Source organism: Taudactylus pleione, unplaced genomic scaffold (assembly GCF_031769625.1).
Source record: "Taudactylus pleione unplaced genomic scaffold, aTauple2 ptg000018l, whole genome shotgun sequence".
NCBI classification, from domain to species: domain Eukaryota; kingdom Metazoa; phylum Chordata; class Amphibia; order Anura; family Myobatrachidae; genus Taudactylus; species Taudactylus pleione.
In genome coordinates, this window is record NW_028284420.1 from 509,659 (window position 1) to 515,668 (window position 6,010).

A 6,010-nucleotide genomic window follows, 5' to 3' on the forward strand; every position below is an offset into this window, starting at 1 on the left:
AACAATCAACGATGCGCATTCCCGCATGGACGATAACAATATTGTTAGTCGTCCATGCATGCAGGCCAACCTGGGCGATATCTATCAGTGCTTGCAGGAGGGAATGGTCGTTGGTCATGATGATATTGTTGGTGTGTGGTTGAATTATATCATTCAACCAACACACCGGGAATTTCAAGGGAGATTATTCAGCGATATCAATCGCTGAACACATCGTCCCTTGTGTATGCAGCATTACTGGGACCTATGTCCTCAGAAAAAAACGAATTTCTACCTCCTCTAATGGTAATAGTCACTGCTGCAAAAAAGTTATCTTGCTTCAGTGGACTAGTAGATCTCCCCTCCCCATTTCATTCTACAGTTCAACATTTACTCCTCAAATTGTTTTATTTTACTAGACAGGTTGACACTTCCGGATGTAGAAAAAGGAGTCATTCGCTTCTACAAGAAATGGGACCTTTACAGAAATACGCTCAGTCCCGAAACCCAGGCCCACATCCTCTGTCTGCGCGAATCCACTAACTGGTTTCTATTCCGACAACTATGACAACCTTTCTGGCTACATGGTACCCGCATCATTGTAGTTTTGTGCAGGGGCACAGGGAGGGGGTTGGGTACTAATTACCTGGGCCCGGGCTTACTGGAGGGGCCCAGGTCTGATGCTGCCCCCTCCCTCTTACCTGTCAACTGCCCAGCACATGCAGCTGTGTGCTGGGCTGCAGTGGGAGACTGCTGCACTGTCTTTATGGTCAGTGGGTATCATTCAGACCCGGTCGCAAGCGCCGATGCGCTCGCAACCGGGTCGATGGTCCCCACAGAGCATGCGCACGACGGAGCCGGCTCCGTCGTGTGCATGCGCGAGACCCGGCTAACGATGGGCCCTCCGTCGCTAGGGGTCTCATAGCAGACAGGGCGAGCTGTCGATGTTGAGTGACAGCTCGCCCCGTTTGCTGGGCGGGCCAGGGACGTGCCAGCCAAAAGAAGGCGTTCCAGTCGGAACGCTTGCCGTTTGGGGGCGGCCCCACTGACATCATTGATGATGTCAGTGGGGAACTTCCTGCTCAAACAGAGCATGAAGTTCCCTGGGGCTTATGAGAGCCCAGACCCAACCTTAGGGTCTGGTCGTAAGCCCCGATGACCATCACGACCATCACCCTGGTCGGTCGCTAGAGCTGTGGGTGGCAACCCACAGCCTAGCGATCAACCAGAAGGCGGCACTTAAAAAAGTAAGTGGCCGCCCTCATTCAGAGCGATCGCTTGCAGCAAGCGATCGACTCTGAGTGAGGTCCAGTGTTTTTCAGCAGCAGATCATCCAGGCTGCAATGTAGGTGTGTCTGCCATTTCTATTCCGTGCATGGCTACCATCTGGTGAGATTCTGCTGCACCCAGTGTGTGTGCTGTGCCAGGTAATTGAACGCTGATCGAAAGGTGCCTTGTTAAGTGATTTCTTGATAATCTGGAAATCCTGAATATTTAAGGTGTCTTAGGGCCTGATTCAGACCCACTCGCGAGCGGCTGTCCGCTCGCAAGTGGGTCGATGTTATGGACTGAGCATGCGCACGACGGAGGGAGCTCCGTCGTGCGCATGCGCCAGATGCGACGAGCGAAGGAAAGTCCTTCGCTCGTTGTGTCTGATCAAAGGGGGCGTGTTGTCAATGTTGATTGACAGCACGCCCCCTTTGGTGGGCGTGCCGGGGGCGTGCCTCCCTGACAGGGGCGTTCCCACGGGAACGCCTCCCGTCAGAAGCCGGCCCACTGACATCACTAATGATGTCAGTGGGAGTGATTTTGGCTCTGATAGAGCCAAAATCACTCCGGAGCTTGCGGTTGAAAACCTCAACCGCAGGCTCCGGCTCGCAATTTCGATGGTCGCGATGGTCACGACCATCGCGGCCATCACAATGCACGCTCGTATAGCCTGTGGGTGGTGACCCACAGCTATACGAGCGTCCAGGAGGACGCTCCATTTTCATGGAGCCCGGCCCTCATTCAGAGCGTGCGCTCTGCTCAGAGCGTACGGCTCTGAATGAGGGCCTTAGTACACAATTGTGCAGATGAAAGTACCCAACATATTTCATCTACAGATCCTAGTGGACTTCATCAGAGATATTGGGGTTAATTCAAAAAGACTCCTCACAGAGCAAGTAAGTGCGTCTAAATGCCGGACTTGCGGCTTTTTGTTTGCGGCACCATAGAGCTGTGTACAAAAATCCACAAGTCTGCCGTGAGATCGGTCCATGAGAGGGCCCCCCTCGCCTCCCTTGCGGCTAACTGAATTGACCCCATTGAGTGAAACTTTTCTCTTAGCATTTGTAAGTCAGTTATTCACATTTAATAAAGAAAAGCAAATCATTTTACAAATTGATTTTTCACGAATATTAACCAGTCAATAAACAGGCACCCACAGGGCAGAAAGAAAAGCATTAAGCTGTACAGCATTATATGATATTATGATAATTGAGAATTATGTTGATCTCAGAAAGGCAACATGATCCCAAAGAAAGTAGTCAATGAAAAATTAGTAAGAGAACAGAAGACATCTGTTACACTAAGGGAATTTCTCAGAAAATAATTCATTTAACCCCTGCATATAAAAATGTATACAATCAGTTTATTCATTGTGAGGAAGGGAGTGCTACCACAGACTTGATAGCGCAACTAAAAAAAAATGCAGACGAAAAGTGTCTGCAAATGGTGCACAGAAGTTCAAATAAAGTATAACTTTGATTGAATCAATTAAAATTAATGAATATTTATATTATGTCTATTAAAAACAAGCAGCAAACTATTTTGATAAAATAATTTTAGAAATAAAGAATGTGAATAGATTGAGAAAGACGTGAAAAATAAAATGTTTATCAACTTTGTAACTGTGTTGCATCTTAATTTTTGTTTAGTAACATTTATTTATTGATTTTGGAAGGAAATACAGAATCAAACTTCGACAAGATATAGGTTACAACACTTTCACATCAGCTCCAATATAATAATTCTCTCTTGGAAAATATCCATCGTCATCCACAAGGAACCAGAACTTGACTGCATTGAAAAGACATATATAAAAAACATGTAATAAAGAAAACAATTGTGCAAAAATAAGTATTGCAAACATCATTCAATGGTAAACTTGACATAATGAAGAGAGTAGAGGGGGGAGGAGTTGTGAAATCAATAAGAAGTGTAAAACCTTATCGTGTGTTTGTAATAGTATCATCAATATCTAATTTATACTATTATATAATAATGTAACACATACATTCAAAAGTACTCAATTTGTAATACAGCCATATTGTTTGTTAGGGAGAAGGACTAGTCAAATATGTGGATTATGATGAATCCATCAATTTCCGGTACAAGAACCAATCTGTAGATTCAAACATTTTAAATATTTGAGACTGTAAACTGTCATCTAGGGTATATATGTAAGGACCCCATATCCGGTAAGAGAAGACTTCACCAGACCATAGCAGGTATGTCTTCTACATGCCGGATGAAGGTCTCCACTGCAGTTTCCGGTGACTCAAAATGAATCCCATGCTTTTTTCACTTCATTTGTGGGAACACAAAGAAGTTGCAAGCGGCCAGGTCTGGACTGTACGGTGGATGGCTAAGCTCCTGTATGCGTTCACAGGTCAGAAAATCCACAACTGTGCTGGACTTTTGGGCAGGTGCATTTTTCTGATGAAGCAGGGCATCACGAGTACAAGTTCTTGGATGGCGTCTGGAAATGGCTTCCAGCAATTGCAGCAGGCATTGGTTGGCATACCAGTCCCCAGTGATGGTGCACTTTTGCAGGAGTGGTACAGTAGATACATGATCAGTCTTGGCCACATAAACAGCCAGGGGGGATTGGGAATGAAAACCAGCCCGGGAAGTTTCTGGAAGCAGCCCTCTGCACTAGGTACAGGCCAGTCAGTTTAAAAGTCTTTTCTTAACTATATGGTGGTTTCTCTACAACAGGGAACCTCTGAAGAATTTCAGCCTCACTGGGTAGCATCTTCAGCCGGTATTCACTATTCATGTAGAAGATCACATTGTCTGGAAGATGCCTGTTTATGTAGAAATATAACTAATGTCATCATCATAACCTACAGTAGCAGAAGTTTTTGTGCAGGGCAAAATTAATTTCCATGATCAAACAATTTCTGTGTCTCCAGATACCCGTATGTCTCTCCATCCCCAGGCTCCCCTGTGGTTCTACAGGCTCTCTCTGTCTCTCCATTTCCAGGACCCATGATTTCTCTCCAGACCCCCTATGTCTCTCCAGGACTCCATGTGTTTCTCCATCCCCAGGCCCACCTGTGGCTCTCATCCTCATTCCCCCAGCCCCAGTGTGTCTCAGCCTCCTTCCACCACCAGTGTGTCTCCCAGTCCCATTCCCCCAGCCCCAGTGTGTCTCTCAGTCCTATTCCCCCAGCCCCAGTGTGTGATAAAGGACCTCTGTGATGTTGCAGTCACATGAAAACTGCAGGAGGGCCAGAATGCTCCATCCACATGGGTATAGAGGGGGAATAAATTTTTGTGGCGAGCGCAGCGAGCCACCGTGCCTGAAACATGGCGAGCACAGCGAGGGGACACTTTTGGCCCCCCTTTATCATCCTGGCCCCTCCCCCTTTGATGACAGGTCATGTGGGTGTGACATCACAGGTCCCTTGGAGCACTGTATTATAGACCTAACCATTTCCCCAGTCCCAGTGTGTCTCTCTGTCCCATTTCCCCAGTCCCAGTGTATCTCTCAGCCCCATTCCCCAGTGTGTATCTCTTGGCCCCATTCACCCAGGCCCCAGTGTGTGTCAGCCTCATTCCCCAAGTCCCAGTGTCTCCCTCAGCCTTATTCTCCAGCACCAGTTTGTCCCTCAGCCTCATTTCCCCCCAGACCTTGTGTATCATCCTCATTCCCGGAGCTCCTGTGTGTCTCAGCATTATTACCCAGCCCATGTCAGCTCCAACCCCCCCCAGCCCTGCATCATTACCTCACCCACCCCTCCCCCCCACGTCGTCAGCTCCCCCTCCCCTCCCATCTCCCCCAGACTCCCCCCCCTCGCAGCAAACACTTACCTGATGATGCTCTGGCTGTCCGCTGCTTGTCCATGTGGCCAGCCACCGGCATCACCTGCTGCTTCTCTGGCTGCTCGGTGCTTGTGTCTTTGGCTAGCCAATGGCATTACCATTATGCACGAAGTGAGGCCGGGCTGCGCGGAGGGGCTGGCGGTGGAGCTGTCAGCTGTGACTGACAGGCTCCACAAAGGCTTATGGGAGGAGCTGCTGCCGGGCATGCGCAGCAGCTCCCCCGTCGGCCATTTTCTTTTTTCATTAGTAAGCTTCTGCGCATGAGCTGGACTACTGTAAAGCTGCCTGATCGGAGCTCAGCTCCGATCGTGGCAGTGGGTGGCCGGCCATAGTACGGACCGGCCCAGCGTGAACCAGCCCGGTATCCCGATGGCCCAATCCGCCTCTGTTAACAGCCACCATCTGCTAGGCCATGCTGCGCTCATGTCGGAATTTCGGTGGTGGCGCATGTCCAACTGGTGTCCACTGGGCCGACTGTTGGTCTCGGGGTCAAAATGGTAGATCCAAGATTCATCACCAATGATGATCTCCCAGAGTTTGAGAGACTGCCATGAAACCTGGCCAACATGTTGTGGCACCAAGTCACCCTAGCCTTCTTCTGTTTGTGAGTCAGCTGATAGGGCACCCAGCATGCAGAAACCTTGCTCATGCCAAGCTTTTAGTGGAGTATCGAGTGGATGGATTCTGATGAGATGCCTATCTCCTTCTCTAATTGGGCCACAGTCACCCTGGCGTCCACCTCAACTATGGCCTGCACGGTAGCAACGTTATCATTGGCAGCGCTCATCTGCCAGGGACCATCTCCCGCACTGAAATTCTGAGAAACACTCAAACACAGTGGTTTGGGATGGTGCTTCCTCCCCAAAGGCAATCTCTCCTGCTGTTGCAGACCACTCTTGTAGTCGTAGAAGATCATGACTCTCCAGTGGCCTCTGTTCCA